Genomic DNA, 17,820 nt, shown 5'->3' on the forward strand with positions numbered 1-17,820 from the left:
TGCTGGCCAGCCAGCGACACCCATGTCCCATGAATAAATTAAAAATGGCACCTTTAATGTAGTACCTCGTCCCAGGATGCTTCACAAGTGTTACCAAGCAACAATATGAGAGCATGTGACCAAAAGTTTGGTCAAAGATGGAGGTCTTGAGGAATATCACACAGAAAGAGAGAGCGGTGGAGAGGCTGAGGGAGGGAATTCCAGAGCTTGGGCCCAGACACGACCACCATTGTTGGAGTGATTAAAATCGGCGATGCGAAAGAGGCCACAATTAAAGGAATGTAGGGATCTTGGAGGGTCGATTTGCTGAAATGTGGATCAGAAAAAAATCTCACAGAAAAGCAGCCAACAGCAATTTGAGCCAATCACACTTATTTTTCTCTGCAGAGTGGTCCCATTCACAATCTTGATTCCTGACCCAGCAGAGAAACAGATGGACAAATAACATTCATAAAAAATGATTTGCAGTGAAATGATTTTGTCTGAAGTCATTAAACTCACGGATAGGATGAATGAGTTATTGCCGGAAATCCTTGCATGTTCTGTCCTCATTTCTGAGGCCTGAGGCTTGATGCCTGTTTCAGCACAAGAGTTGAAATCTCAAGCAAAATCTGTATGCTAAAGCTGACCAGATCTTCGGGGTAAATTCGATGTAAGAGAGATAGAGAATGAGAAAAAGAGAATAGAGAAGGGGAGAGAACAAAGGAGCAAGCGAGAAAGAGAATAAGAGAGATAAAGAACAAGAGGGAGAGAGAGAGAATGTGAGAGAAATGAGAGGAAAAGAGAGAGTTTGAGAATGAGTAAGAGAGAATGAGAGAGAACAAAGAACAAAGAAAATTACAGCACAGGAACAGGCCCTTCGGCCCTCCAAGCCTGCACCGACCGTGCTGCCCAACTGAACTAAAACCCCCTACCCTTCCGGGGACCATATCCCTCTATTCCCATCCTATTCATGTATTTGTCCAGACGCCCCTTAAAAGTCACTATCGTATCTGCTTCCACTACCTTCCCCCGGCAGCGAGTTCCAGGCACCCACCACCCTCTGTGTAAAAAACTTGCCTCGTACATCTCCTTTAAACCTTGCCCCTCGCACCTTAAACCTGTGCCCCCGAGTAATTGACTCTTCCACCCTGGGAAAAAGCTTCTGACTATCCACTCTGTCCACTTCTCAACGTGCAGAGAGTTGAGAAAGAACAAGAGAGCGAAAATGAGAGAGGGAGATATTGATAGACAAATGAGAGAGAGTGAACGAATGAGAGATAGAGAGGGAAAATGTTAGAAGCCATTGTTAAAGATGTTATAGCAAGGCACTCGGAAAAGTTCAAGGTAATCAGGCAGAGTCAATATGGTTTTGTGAAAGGGAAATTGTGTTGAACAGTTTATTAGAGTTCTTTGAAGGAGTCACACGTGCTGTGGATAAAGGGGAACCAGTGGATGTACTGTACTTAGATTTACGGAAAACATTTGATAAAGGCGGCATGGTGGCACAGTGGTTAGCACTGCTGCCTCACAGCACCAGGGACCCAAATTTGATTCCCAGTTTGGATCACTGTCTGTACGGAGTTTGCACATTCTCCCCATGTCTGCATGGGTTTCCTCCGGGTGCTCCGGTTTCCTCCCACACTCCAAAGATGTGCAGGTTAGGTGGATTGGCTGTGCTAAGTTGCCCCTTAGTGTCAGGGGGACTAGCTATGGTAAATGCATGGGGTTGTGGCGGTCAGGCCTGGGTGGGATTGTGGTCGGTGCAGACTCGATGGGTCGAATGGCCTCCTTCTGCACTGTAGGGATTCTATGATTCTATTATTCTAGATGCCACATCAAATGTTATTGAGGAAAGTAAAAGCTCATGGTGTAGGGGGTAACGTATTGGCATGGATTGAAGATTGGCTGGCTGATAGGAAATAGAGAGTTGGCATACATTTTTTTTTCGTGGTTGGCAGGATGTGATGAGTGGTGTGCCATGCGATCAGTGCTGGCGGCTCAAATTTTTACAATTTATATAAATATCTTGGATGAAGGGACTGAAGATATGGTTGCTAAATTTGCTGACGACACAAAGATAGATAGGAAAGTAAAGTGTGAAGAGAACGTGAGGAGGCTACAAAGGGACATAGATAGATTAAGTGAGTGGGCAAAGATCTGGCAAATTATGTATAATGTGGGCAAATGTGAAATTGTCCATTTTGTCAGGAAGAATAAAAAAGAAGCTTATTATCTAAAGAGTGAGAGATTGCAGAGCTCTGAGGCGCAGAGGGATCTGGATGTCCTAGTGCATAAATCACAAAAGGCTGATATACAGGTACAGCAAGTAATTAGGAAAGCTAATAGAATATTATTGTTTATTGTGAGGGGAATTGATTACAAAAGCAGAGAGGTTATGCTTCAGTTGTACAGGAGACCACATCTGGATGGTCAATAAATCTATTAATCCAGAAACTCAGCTAATATTCTGGGGACCCGGGTTCGAATCCCGCCACGGCAGATGGTGGAATTTGAATTCAACAAAACAAATCTGGAATTAAGAATCTACTGATGACCATGAAATCATTGTCAGAAAAACCCATCTGGTTCACTAATGTGTACAGTATTGGTCTCCTTATTTAAGGAAGAATGTAAATGCATTAGAAGCAGTTCAGAGAAGGTTTATCAGGCTGATACCTGGAATGGGTGGGTTATCTTATGGGGAAAGGTTTGAAAGGTTAGGTTTGTATCCACCAGAGTTTAGAAAAGTGAGAGGTGACTTGATTGAAACCTTTAAGACCCTGAGGGGTGTTGACAGGGTGGATGTGGAAAGGATGTTTCCTCGTGGGGGAATCTAGAACGAAGTGGGGGGGGGTCACTTTAAAAATAAAGTGTTGCTCCTTTAAGACAGAGTCGAGGAGAATCTTTTTCTCCGAGGGTCATGAGTCTCTGGAACTCTATTCGAGGCAGTGGAAGCAGAGTTTGAATATTTTTGAGGCAGAGCTAGATAGATTCTTGAATAACAAGGGGGTGAAAGGTTCATAGAATCGTAGAATCATAGAATCCCTACAGTACATAGGAGGCCATTCGGCCCATCGCATCTATACTGACCACAATCCCACAGGCTCTATTCCCGTAATCCTCATTTACCCTGCTAGTCACCCTGACACTAAGGGGCAATTTAGCATGACCAATCAACCTAACCTGTACATCTTTGGACACTAAGGGGCAATTTAGCATGGCCAATCCACCTAACCAACACATCTTTGGACACTAAGGGGCAATTTAGCATGGCCAATCCACCTAACCAACACATCTTTGGACACTAAGGGGCAATTTAGCATGGCCAATCAACCTAACCTGTACATCTTTGGACACTAAGGGGCAATTTAGCATGGCCAATCAACCTAACCTGTACATCTTTGGACACTAAGGGGCAATTTAGCATGGCCAATCCACCTAACCTGCACATCGTTGGACACCAAGGGGCAATTTAGCATGGCCAATCAACCTAACCTACACACCTTTGGATACTAAGGGGCAATTTAGCATGGCCAATCCACCTAACCTACACATCTTTGGACACTAAGGGGCAATTTAGCATGGCCAATCCACCTGACCAACACATCTTTGGACACTAAGGGGCAATTTAGCATGGCCAATCCACCTGACCAACCCATCTTTGGACACTAAGGGGCAATTTAGCACGGCCAATCCACCTAACCTGCACATCTTTGGAGTGTGGGAGGAAACCGGAGCGCCCAGAGGAAACCCACGCAGACACGGGGAGAACGTGCAGACTCCACACAGACAGTGACCCAGGCCGGGAATTGAACCTGGGTCCCTGGCGCTGTGAGGCAGCAGTGCTAACCACTGTGACACCGTGCCGCCCACTTTTTTTTTGAAACAAAAAGTAACCAATATCAGGAATCAAATCAGCCATGATATTATTGAATGGTGGAGCAGGCTCGAGGGGTTGACTGGCCTATCCCTGCTCCTAATTGGTATGTTCGAGAGAGCCAGTGAAACCATGGAGGGACTTGAACATGAGGTTGAGAGGTTACAATGTGAGGGGTTGCCAGGAGCTGATGTAGGTCAGTGAGCACAGGAGGTGATCACGGTGAATGGGACTTGCTACAAGATCAAATACGGGCAGCAGAATTTCAGTTGAGCTGAGGACTATGGAGGGTGGAAAAGGGGAGGGCAGTCAGGAGAGCACTGGAATCGTTGGGACAGGACAGCAAGGCTACTCCTCAGGGTCAGAAAGAAGAGCTACAAGGAACAACTGGATCAGTTAGGACTCTTCAGGCTTTGAATAGAGACAGCTCAAAGCGGGTCTGTCTGGAAGCACAGGCTGGCAATACGTGGGTGACATAGAGCTTCAGCCAATAAAAACACCTTAAATATGCGCACCTAGCTGAGGTGATATATCTGAGAATGGCAGTAACATTTCTGATGATATTCTGTGGTTCCTGAACTATGCGGATCTCAACAACCTCTGGCCAAACGATGTTAAAACTGCCTGGTGAAAGTTAATAACTCTCCATAAATGCTACCTGTCCGACTGAATGTTTCCAGCATTTTCTGTTTTTAATATTGAAACTGGCTGATATTTGGTAGGTCTCTGAAGACACCTAGTGGAACATCTATGTAGTTGCATCTTGCCTGATCAAGGTACATCGGAACTCGAGAAATAGCAGGAATAGGCCATTCAGCCCCTCGAGCCTGCTCCACCCATTCAACTCGATCATGGCTGACCTCCTATCTCATAGAATCATAAATCCCTACAGTGCAGAAGGAGGCCTTTCGGCCCATCGAGCCTGCACCAACAACAATCCCACCCATGCCCTATCCCTGTAACCCCACATATTTACCCTGCTAATCCCCCTGACACTAAGGGTCAATTTAACACGGCCAATCAACCTAACTCGCACATCTTTGGACTGTGGGAGGAAACCGGAGCACCCGGAGGAAACCCACGCAGACACGGGGAGAACGTGCAGACTCCACACAGTGACCCAAGCCAGGAATCGAACCCGGGTCCCTGGCGCTGTGAGGCAGCAGTGCTAACCACTGTGCTGCCTTACTTCACTTTGCAGGACTATCCCTTAATTCACTGACTACCTAAAATTCTATCGACTTCTATAAGAAATATATCCAATGATGGAGCGTCCACAACTCTTTGGGGTGGAGAGTGTCTACCCAATGTCTCCTCATAAGGCAATCTCCTCATCCCAAGATCCAGTCTCGTCAGCCTTCCTTGCTGCACTTTCTCGAGGGTAAATATGTTCCTTCTTTAAGTTGAGATAGAAGCGGATGAAGCCTAACGAGGTCTGAGGATATTTTCCTGATCAGTTAAAGTGAGTGGATTAACACCCATGTTAAAATACTGCACAAATGCGTACGTACATGGTTCATCCAGTAGTTGTTCCGCAAGCCTTTGTCTTTCCATTTGTTGACACTCGACAAGATGGTGTAATCAAACCAAGCTTTTTCCAAAAGGTATCACCGCCTCATTTGTTTGCATGCTGCCTTTCCAACGTGCAGTTCTTGGGAAGGTGGCAGCTCCCCCTCTAATGTTTGATCTGATAATATTATGTTTATTGTCAATTCCAACCTAGTCCCAACCCGCAGCACATTTCTCTATATGGACCTACCCAGGCCTTTGCTCATTATGGGGATCTTAGAAGGATCAGGGTGAAATGAAAGAGGCTCGTGTGGAGCAGAAACACCATGCTGGACTAGTTGGGCCGAATGGCCTGTTTCTGTGCTGGACAATGCAATGTAATACGTTGTAGGTGTAGCCTGAAAACTCCTTCGGTGACTGTTATGGACAGGAAGGGGTTTCATCTGAACAGCCCTGATTTTTCCTCTCACCACCCAACCATGAATAGAAAGGTATTTATGAATGCTGGCACATTCCCCAACCAGGCGGCACGGTGGCACAGTGGTTAGCACTGCTGCCTCACAGCGTCAAGGGCCCAGGTTCGATTCCCAGCTTGGGTCACTGTCTGTGCGGAGTCTGCACATTCTCCCCGTGTCTGCGTGGGTTTCCTCCAGGTGCTCTGGTTTCCTCCCACACTCCAAAAGATGTGCAGGTTAGGTGGATTGGCCGTGCTACATTGTCTCTGAATCATTAAGAGTTTTAACAACACCAGGTTAAAGTCCAACAGGTTTATTTGGTAGCAAACACCAAATAAACCTGTTGGACTTTAACCTGGTGTTGTGAGACTTCTTACTGTGCTTACCCCAGTCCAACGCCGGCATCTCCACATCTGAATCATTAATCCAGGCCTCTGGGTGATTAGTTCCATAACGTAATCACTACTGTAGCCCTGATGCGTATGCATCCAGGAACAGCACCAATGCTCAGGCGTAAAGAACACTGCTGTCTTCTCCGATGGGGAGGGGAGGGGAGTGAATTGTGGAAAGCCTGCGGCCTACTACACATTGACCACTGCTGTGTTTTATTAATGGATACCATTTGGGTATTTGGGATCTGGAAGTATCTGCAGACTTCATCAGAAAGTAAAGCTTGTCTGCTTTTCAAGCCCTACAATGCAATTTTAAGACACGCAGCCTATTGGCGTGCGGTGAACTGTGGTGTGTTTAATAGCTTTGAGGTATGGTACTCTCTTTTTTGTTTAAATATCCTTAAATGCAATTTGAAAAGGTTGCCAAAAGGTGTCCTTGGCAAATATTCCCAGTTTATTTTGGCAACTGCTTCCTGGAATAGGATGTGAGAGAGTAAACACAACCCTTGTAGCCTACAACCTTTGATGGCTCCTGTGGGTTGCTAGGCAACCAGGAGTTGGCAATGCCGTGGCTTGAGAAAGGGAAAGTGGCACTTACCAGAAGAGAAACATTACATAAAAGCATCACATCACTATAGAGACTGCAGGTGGCACAGTGGTTGGTACTGCTACCTCACAGCGCCAGGGACTCGGGTTCAATTCCGGACTTGGGTCACTGTCTGTGTGGAGTCTGCACATTCTCCCCGTGTCTGCGTGGGTTTCCTCCGGGTGCTCCGGTTTCCTCCCACAGTCCACAAGACGTGCTGGTTAGGTGGATTGGCCGTGCTAAATTCTCCCTCAGTGTACCCGAACAGGAGTGTGGCGACTAGGGGATTTTCATAGTAACTTCATTGCAGTGTTAATGTAAGCCTACTTGTGACACTAATAAATAAACTTTAACTTTTACTTTACATGGTTTGCATGTGAATCTTTATTTTAAAGAAATACATTTTTCAGTTAAGCCAATGTTTAAAAATACCCAGATGGCCAATGTGGTAAAAGATCCCAAGGCGCTTCACAGGAGTGTTAGAGAACAAAATTAGACACCAAGCTATTCGGCCAGGTGTCTAAAACCTTGGTCAAAGAGGTGGATATTAAGTAGGGTCCTAAAGGAGGAGAGGGAGCCACAATGTGGACAAGCATAGAGTGCTCCATCTTCTGGTTACTCTGCCTCTCTGTTCTCTCATTCACCCACGGAGCATTGCAACATTGTTGCTTGTAACAACACTAATTTATGGCCTTAATTCTAATTCCCTCCACCACTCAGTAGCAGCAGTGTGTACCATCTACAAGATGCACTGCAACAACTCACCAAAGATCCTTAGACAGCACCTTCCAAACCCACGACCACTTCTAGAAGGACAAGGGCAGCAGATACATGGGAACACCACCACCTGCAAGTTCCCCTCCAAGCCACTCACCATCCTGACTTGGAAATATATCGCCGTTCCTTCACTGTCGCTGGGTCAAAATCCTGGAATTCCCTCCCTAACGGCATTGTGGGTCAACCCACAGCACGTGAACTGCAGCGATTCAAGATGGCGGCTCACCACCACCTTCTCAAGGGCAACTAGGGATGGGCAATAAATGCTGGCCAGCCAGCGACGCCCATGTCCCACCAATGAATTAAAAAAGACTCTGCTGTTGCCCTCTGAGCACATCCTCTGGGAATTTTGAATGGGTTCCTGGGTGCCTGTTTGTACAGGCAGTTTTCAGAAAGATTACAGGGATATATACAGACCAGAAATGAATGTATTTCTCAAACCATTTCTCTCCCATAACTTCAGGACATCTCAAAGTGCCTGACAGCTAATGAACAACTTTTTGAAGTGTAGTCACTGTTGTGATGTAGGAAAGGTGATAGCCAATTAATACACAGCCAGCTCCCACAAACAGCAATGTGACAATGACCAGATCCTCTGTTTTTGTGGTGTTGATTGAAGGATAAATATTGACCGGGACATTAAGGAGGATTCCCCTATTCTTCTTCAAAACACTTTATTTGTTTGTGAGAGCTAGCTTGGGGAGCCTTCTTAAATTGCATTTAAGGATATTTAAACAAACAAAAACGATGGGACAGCACAGTGGTTCGCACTCCTCACACTGCCAGGGATCCGGGTTCAATCCCGGCTTTGGGTGACTGTGCATCTCCCCCAGTGTCATAGAATCATAGAAATCCTACAGTACAGAAAGAGGCCATTCGGCCCATCGAGTCTGCACCGACCACAATCCCACCCAGGCCCTAACCCCATTTCCCTACATATTTTACCCACTAATCCCTCTAACCTACGCATCTCAGGACACTAAGGGGCAATTTTTTTAGCATGGCCAATCAACCTAACCCGCACATCTTTGGACTGTGGGAGGAAACCGGAGCACCCGGAGGAAACCCACGCAGACACGAGGAGAATGTGCAGACTCCACACAGACAGTGACCCAAGCCGGGAATTGAACCCAGGTCCCTGGAGCTGTGAAGCAGCAGTGCTAACCACTGTGCTACCGTGCCACCCGTGTCTGTGTGGGTTTCCTCCGGGTGCCCCAGTTTCCTCCCACAGTCCAAAGATGTGCAGGTTAGGTGGATTGGCCGTGCTAAATTGCCACTTAATGTCCCAAGATGTGAGGGTTAGGTGGATTGGCCGTGCTAAATTGCCGCTTAATGTCCCAAGATGTGCGGGTTAGGTGGATTGGCCGCGCTAAAGTGCCCCTTAGTGTCCAAAGACGTGCAGGTTAGGTGGATTGGCCACGCTAAATTGCCCCTTAGTGTCCAAAGATGTGCAGGTTAGGTGGATTGGCCACGCTAAAGTGCCCCTTAGTGTCCAAAGACGTGCAGGTTAAGTGGATTGGCCATGCTAAATTGCCCCTTAGTGTCCAAAGATGTGCAGGTTAGGTGGATTGGCCGTGCTAAATTGCCCCCTAGTGTCCAAAGATGTGCAGGTTAGGTGGATTGGCCATGCTAAATTGCCCCTTAGTGTCCAAAGATGTGCAGGTTAGGTGGATTGGCCATGCTAAATTGCCCCCTAGTGTCCAAAGATGTGCAGGTTAGGTGGATTGGCTATGCTAAATTGCCGCTTAATGTCCCAAGATGTGCAGGTTCGGTGGATCAGCCATGCTAAATTGCCCCTTAGTGTCCCAAGAAGTATAAGTTAGGGCGATTAATGGGATAAATATGTAGGGTTATGGGGATGGGCCTTGGTAAGATGCTCTGTTGGAGAGTTGGTGCGGACCTGATGGGCCAAATGGCCTCCTTCTGCACTGTAGGGATTCTATGATTTATTGCCCATTTCTAATTGCCCTTGAGTAGGTGGTGGTGAGCTGCCTTCTTGAATCACTACAGTCCCTATGGTGTAGGTCCTCCCACAGTGCTGTTAGGGAGGGAGTTCCAGGATTTAACGCAGCGACAGTGAAGGAACGGTGATATATTTCCAAATCAGAATGGCATGTGGCTTGGAGGAAACTTCCAGGTGATGGTGTTCGTGTGCATCTGCTGCCTTAATTCTTCTACCTAGCAGAGCTCATGGGTTTGGAAGGTTCTGTCGAAGGAGCCTTGGTGAGTTCCTGCAATGCATCTTGTAGTCACAGGTCACGAGCATTTATATGGCTGGTCCAGTTCAGTTTCTGATCAGTGGTAACCTCCCCAGGATGTTGAAAGTGGGCAATTCAGTGATAGTAATACCACTGAGTGTCACGGGTTGATGGTTAGATCTTCTCTTATTGGAGATGGTCATTGCCTGGCCACTTACTTGTGTGGTGTGAATGTTATTTGCCACTTGTCAGCCCAAGCCTGGATATTGTCCAGGTCTTGCTGCATTGGGACATGAACTGCTTCAGTATCTGAGGAGTTGCGAATGGTGCTGAACATTGTGCAATCATCGGCAAACATCCCCACTTCTGACGTTATTTGTTTAAAGTTTATTTATTAGTGTCACAAGTCAGCTTGCATTAACACTGCAATGAAGTTACTGTAAAAATCCCCTAGTCGCCACACTCCTGTTCGGGTACACTGAGGGAGAATTTAGCATGGCCAATGTACCTAATCTGCATATCTTTCAGACTGTGGGAGGAAACCGGAGCACCCGGAGGAAACCCACACAGACACGGGGAGAACGTGCAGACTCCACACAGACAGTGACCCAAACCGGGAATCGAACCCGGGTCCCCGACCCTGTGAGGCAGCAGTGCTAACCACTGTGCCACCGTGACTGTGCGAAGATTTTATTTTAAAAGAATTTAAAAATTAAACAAATCATTCAGAATGGAATTTTTGGTGAACTGTTGTTCTAAGAGCAGGAAGATCCAAAAGAACAAACCTATTTTTACCCCATTGCTCCGTGAGATTGTTTACTCCTGGGTGTGGCAGTCACGTGACAGCTCTCAGATACCTCACTCATGTAGTCATTCTTCATATGTGAAGAATATGTGAGTGTTAGCACAGTATTACATTGTGAGGAGTGGGGGGCCAGTATATTTGACCACATAGGCCCCCAGGCCAAAGGGCCCAGAAGGTGCCACCTTTGATAAAGTCAGCCCAGTTTCAAGGTCTCAGACATTTTCTGTGGCTGGAATTAAGAGGTTAGACCTGGGGTAGCATCAGGATCGACAAAAACTAACGTTCTCTCAGATAGACTTGAGCCATTATGGCTTCTTTCTATCGAGAATTTACATTTCCTTTCTCGTGCACGAAGCTGTAACTCTTATGTGCTTGACTGTAGTGGTGCTTAACCGAAAATCCCGGGCTACAACGGAGCATGTTCGTGGATTCACACCCCATCCGATCATACACTCCTTTTGACTCTGGAGAGTAACAGGAGGCAGGATGGCAAACCAGCGTTGCACCCAATTCTGCGGGATTCCCAGCTGGCGAGTTTGGTCAAGATTGCCCCTTCCTCCCTGGCCAGATGTCTTAGGCTGAGACCTCATCGCTCAGTCACCCACAGGATTCTCTGAAGGACATTTTGAACAAATGCAACACATTTCTGAAGCACGGTTGCTCTTTTTATTTCCCAAACATACACATTGCGGCAGACCCAGGCGCGAAGTCTTGCCATCAGTCACAACAAAATCTGCCAAAACCAAGCAAGCTCCAAGATCAATCAAAGACAAGTGTTGCCCAATGCTAAAACCTAGTCTTGTGTGAGCGTGTGCCCAATGCTCCAAGCTTACAATGCACTAAGAGAATGTGTCACTAGTTTGCCTTTTCACTGTTTGCTGATAGCTAATAACAAAAACAGAAGGGTTTAAGGTAGTTCTTCAGGAGGGAGGGAACAGTGTTGTAGAGGGGCCCTTGGAGGGCTGTGTAGGCAGGCTAACTATTAAGACAGGCCTGTTTGTGAGCTCACAGTGTGACGTGGCCCAAGCTTTCCCGAAACGGGTCATTGTTACAAAAGGTTAGAAAATGACTGGATTTGCCAACTGAATGGCAGGCACAGTCTGTCGCTGAGTACACGCTGTAATCCCGGAGTTAGATATAAAAAAGTATATAAAACCAGTGTGATCGTGGCATTAACAGCTACCTCATGTAAATCCAGAACCACAAGCATTTTACTGGCATGTATTTTTATGTCTAAAAACATGTGATTGTTCACATCACAGGATGCTGTTGATCCCTAAACACAGGAACATAGAAGATAGGAGCAGGAGGAGGCCATTCGGCCCTTCGATCCTGCTCCGCCATTCATCACGATCATGGCTGATCGTCCAACTCAATAGCCTCATCCTGCTTTCTCCCCATAACCTTTAACCCCATTCGCCCCAAGCGCTATATCCAGCCGCCTCTTGAATACATCTCTCTGTTCTACTGTGTCTAAACAAAGCAAAGAAGGATTCTGGGCTATTTTGGGTGTTTGTTGTCAGATTGTGAACAGATAATCACCCCCTGTCTCTCTTTCCCTCCCACCCCACACCCCGCCTAGGGCTCTCTGGTCTCCATATCCAAGCAGCACAGAAACAGGCCATTCGGCCCCACTCGTCTGTGTCAGTGTTTATGCTCCACATGAGTGATGCTCCAAATCCCGTGTACCTGTTCCCACATCCCTTTATTCTTAAACGTTGACCTGATCTCTCCTTCAATCACCAAACTCCAGCGGTGTGGCCCACAGCCTCATAAAGCCTCTGTGAACAGCTTTCGCCATCTCTCCAATTTAAATCCCTCACATCAAATCTTAAATCTATATCCCAACATTCGAGGAACCTCAATCACTGGCAACAATCTGATTCTATCAATTCCATCCCATCCCTTCATCATTTTATCTCCCATAATCTCCTTAATTCTCAGCAAAACAGCTCTGACCTTTTTTCTAGCCTTTCTTCCGGCTCGGATTTCATCAGAGCATCCTTACGAGTGTCAATGTTACAGTATTTATAAGTTCATAAGATATAGGAGCAGAATTAGGCCGTTCGGCCCATCGAGTCCGCTCCGCCATGGCTGATATGCTCCTCATCCCCATTTTCCTGCCTTCCCCCCTTTAACCCATTCCCAATTAAAAATCTGTCTAACTCCTCCTTAAATGTACTCACTGTCCCAGCATCCACCGCACTTTGGGGCAGCGAATTCCACAGATCCACAACCCTTTGGGAGAAGTAGTTTCTTCTCAACCCTGTTTTAAATTTGCTGCCCCTTATCCTAAGACTATGGCTGACTATGACTCTCTAACTGACTTCATTTTAACAGTTTGCCATGCATTGTAAAACATAGTGTATCAGGGCAGGATGTAGCAGCACCCTCCCCCACCCCCTGACCCCTCCCCCACCCCCTGACCCCTCCCCGGGGCTGGGACACAATGGTTATAAAGTTAAGGGCCTATTCAGGCTAATTGAAGCAGGCTGACTGGGATTTTCCAGTTGACCTCCAGGTGCCCAGAGGTGGCGGGGAATGCTTCTACCCCCCAGAGGTAGCCTCCCACCAGCCGAGCAGTAGACCAGTCCTCCAGGCAGGCCAACAGATCCTGGTAGAATGACCAGCCACAAATGCCCTGTGGAGGGGCTTCCACCCCCACAAGGGTGGCCTGGCTGCAAGATCCATTTTTTACTTTGATTTTAAAATAGCACACTTCAGGAAGCGTAAAGGAGAACATGCCCCTGTCTACATCAACGGGGATGAAGTAGAAAGGGTCGAGAGCTTCAGGTTTTTAAGTGTCCAGATCACCAACAACCTGTCTGGTCCCCCCCATGCCGACACTATAGTTAAGAAAGCCCACCAACGCCTCTACTTTCTCAGAAGACTAAGGAAATTTGGCATGTCAGCTACGACTCTCACCAACTTTTACAGATGCACCATAGAAAGCATTCTTTCTGGTTGTATCACAGCTTGGTATGGCTCCTGCTCTGTCCAAGATCGCAAGGAACTACAAAGGGTCGTGAATGTGGCCCAATCCATCACGCAAACCAGCCTCCCATCCATTGACTCTGTCTACACTTTCCGCTGCCTCGGAAAAGCAGCCAGCATAATTAAGGACCCCACGCACCCCGGACATTCCCTCTTCCACCTTCTTCCGTCGGGAAAAAGATACAAAAGTCTGAGATCACATACCAACCGATTCAAGAACAGCTTCTTCCCTGCTGCTGTCAGACTTTTGAATGGACCTACCTTGCATTAAGCTGATCTTTCTCTACACCCTAGCTATGACTGTAACACTACATTCTGCACTCTCTCCTTTCCTTCTCTATGAACGGTATGCTTTGCCTGTATAGCGCGCAAGAAACAATACTTTTCACTGTATCCCAATACATGTGGTAATAATAAATCAAATTGGATAGTTGGGAGAGAAAGTCCCTCCATCTTGAAGCACCCTCTCTCTTACGTACCCTCCATACAGCCTGCTGCTCCTTTCAAGCCTCTGACTGACTCTCCAGCTGTGACAGCCCACCCTGAGCATGGAGCCCGTCTCTTGCCATTAAATGGCTGTTCCAGGGAAACAAAAATCACCAAGGGTGACCGTTTTCCACAGGGTGCTGGGGTCTAACGCCCATTTGAACCTGACCGTGGGGCTCAGAAGCCCACAGGGAAAATCCTGCCCTCATTTGAGTGTCTATGTCAGGCACTCTCTCATTGTATAGCTGACATTTCGGAATAGTTAGCATTGTTGGCATTGGTTGACATGAAACATGATGTGGTTTATATACCAGACTTTACAGTGTCTGTACTTTGGTATTGCTGTCACATGCCTTGTTACTGTGATTAAATCGTCTCTTAATCTTCTTTCTTATAATCAAAGGTGTCCTAGTTTCTTTAAGATGATGGCAGGGCTGGAGGAGGCGTTAGTTATGATGCGAGGCTAGTGAATCCAGTTGGTATGCTCTCTGTGGCCACTGATATCTTCTCTGGAATAAGGCATCCAAAGAGGCTGCTTCAGTTAAATGTTATTTCAGGGGGAATATCTGATTTTGGGGCTTTGTATTTACAATGACATTAATTGCGTCACTGGTCATATCATTCATTCCAATAAGAATGTGTGGCCATGCCATACTGATTTTCTGAAGTGCCCATCCACTGGATACCAGATAGCTGTGAACTGCCATTTATTATCCAGGGTACTTCACCGGGGTACAGGAAGACCACATCTACCTGTGGGTGGAGGGTAAGCTAAATGATCCGAACCAGAATCGATTGCAGTGCCTTCTAACGGACTTCCTTACACTCCGAACAGTTCCCCGGCTCTTCCCGGGTGCTCTTCCATGCTACCTTCCCCCAAAACCGCCGTCACTTTCTCTTTGCCTCACCGCTGACCTCCATCCAGTCACAAAGTGACCTTTGTGCAATCTGTCGATTCAACGCACACCATCATTTTGCATTCTGCTCCAAAACGCCATGAACCTGTCCCTTCCAATGTGAGAATGCACATTCTTGTCCTAACCGCTGGCTGTGCCTTTGGCAACACATCGCCTTTTTAAAATTTCGAATGGACCTCCTTTCGGAATCATTTCCTGCCACTATCTTCCCTCTGAGACTGCTCCCGACGTTTTCACTTTTCCAAGCCGTTTTTTCATTCATGTTTCTAATGACAGCCCTGTAAAGCTGCCACACGCTCTCACAAGCTAACTGCAGTTTCATAGAATCCCGACAGTGCAGGAGGAGGCCTTTCGGCCCATTGAGTCTGCACCGACCACAATCCCACCCAGGCCCCATCTCCATAACCCCACGTATTTATCTTGCTAGTCCACCTGACACTAAGAGACAATTTTAGCATGGCCAATCCACCTAACCCGCACATCCTTGGACTGTGGGAGGAAACCGGAGCACCCGGAGGAAACCCACGCAGACGTGGGGAGAACATGCAAACTCCACACAGACAGTGACCCAAGCCGGGAATTGAACCCGGGTCCCTGGCGCTGTGAGGCAGCAGTGCTAACCACTGTGCCACCGCGCCGCCTGTTCCTCTCAGTACTATTTCAGTGGCGGTGCGAATCCCTTTAAATGTCCTACCATCTCTGTTAAAACAGCAGGGGATACTTTGACATTGTGAGCAGTTCCCAACTGCAAGAACTTGCATTTACAAAGCATTTTAATGCAACAAAGCATCGGAAAGTGTTTCCCAAGCGATTCTGAAACAAAGTGAAGCTCATATCTCATGCTGCCACCTCAGGGCCAATGAAACTTCATAGCAATTTCTCATTCCTGCTGCACTCAACACTTACAAAGCCAAGTCTTACGCTAACGCACTGAATTGCTGTGTAAAGCTCATTCCTGATGAATGTGACCTTGTGTTTGGGTTTTTGCTTTTGCAACTAAAATTCCACTCACCCCACACAAACACCTACCTACCACTCGAAAACATAAAAAGACAAAGGTAATCTGTACAAACAAGTCTCACAACACCAGGTTAAAGTCCAACAGGTTTATTTGGTAGCACGAGCTTTCAGAGCGCCGCTCCTTCATCAGATGAGTCGTTCACCTGATGATGGGGCAACGCTCCGAAAGCCCATGATTCCAAATAAACCTGTTGGACTTTAACCTGGTGTTGTGAGGCTTCTTACTGTGCCCACCCCAGTCCAACGCCGGCATCTCCACATCGAAGCTAATCTGAGCAGATTAAGTAAAGCCACACAAACTCTTCAAGGCTTTTTGCTGCATTCCCAAGCAATGCAGAATTGCTCGCTACTGCTTGCCAATGCATAGTTTCTCAAATACAATTCTCCAATCCATAAATTCCAGGGAATTGAGGCAAAATGTTGGGGCATTCCCCTCCCCGGGGAAAAGGGAGGACATTTTTTTTTGTTTCCTTTTTCCACCTGAAAATAGTGACCCCTTGCTGGAATCTGGTCCCATGCATGTTGTCTGACCTTTGACATCAATTGCTGCCATGACTGTGGTCAACTAATTAAGCTCAGGCTGCAAAGCAAACCTGGGGCCTTCTGGTCTAAAGGGGTCATCGGGGAGGCAATATTCTTAGGTTCAACTTCTGGGGAAAAGAAAGACCTTCTATTTTGCCTCAGGTTTATGTTGCTCCCCTTGGGTTCAGTGGACTAGTGTTTAAGATGATTGAAGGATTCCATGGAATAAGTGGAGAGAGAAATGAGTTCTTCTGGTTGAGAGGCGTGGACGGAGAAAGAATGACTGCAACAATGATTTAACAACAATAATGGCAAGAGTAGCTTTAAAATGGCTATTCTGGCTGAGAGCTAAGCACGCTGGGATTTTTAGTCAATTTATAGATTAAAATCAGATGCAGATCATAAAGAGGCTCTGGTCGGGGAGCTGTGATCTGAAATGTGTTGGCCCAAATAAGGGAAGTTGTTTACATTAACCAAGACAATGTGACTTTGATTTATATGGCTGCTATGTTTGGGACACGTCAAATAACTAAGCATCATGGCGTCGTTCAAAAGTAATTTCACTGGATGTTCGAGCCACGTGATCGGCTTCTGGTTACACAATTAGCTGGATAACAGAGAATCTTCCGGAAGCAAGTGGAGAATTGTGGATAAAAAGGCATGAGAGTCCTTTGTTTGGCAGCCATAATGCGAAGAGACCAACCATCGCAAGAAGACCTGTGCCCTGAAGGATGCTTCAGAGAAGGAGAAGATAGATGCTACATCAAGGATATTTCTTGGCCAAGGTTTTCCAAAACTTAAATAGTTGATGTTTAGTTAAAGTTGATGTTCAGTTTAAGAGTTAAAGTTCAGTTGGAAGTTGATGTTCAGTTAGAATTAAAGTTCAGTAAAGAGTTAATGAGTTGCAACTGTTTACGTTTGAGTTGGTGCTGGAAGTGTGAAATAATTGAATTACTGCCCTTCTTTGTCTCAATAAACTGGAATGCTTGGAAGGCGTTTAAATTCAAAGCTGTATAACAGGGGACTCCAAAACAATGACCAAAAAACCCATCAGATTCAAGCCAGCCAATTCCGACGTGATGTCAGGAACCCATCCAAGGGGAGTGGAAATCTAGAACTCTCTCCCCCGCCCCGGCCGTGGATGCCGGGATCAATTGAAAACTTCAATGCTGAGGTTGATAAGATTTCTGTTAGCGTATTCAGGGATACAGAACCCAGGTGGGTAGATGGGGTTAAGATGGGGATCTGCCATGATTTAATTGGATGACAGAGCAGGCTTGAGGGGCTGAATGGCCTCCTC

The sequence above is a fragment of the Mustelus asterias genome, chromosome X (genome assembly GCF_964213995.1).
Source record: "Mustelus asterias chromosome X, sMusAst1.hap1.1, whole genome shotgun sequence".
NCBI lineage: Eukaryota > Metazoa > Chordata > Chondrichthyes > Carcharhiniformes > Triakidae > Mustelus > Mustelus asterias.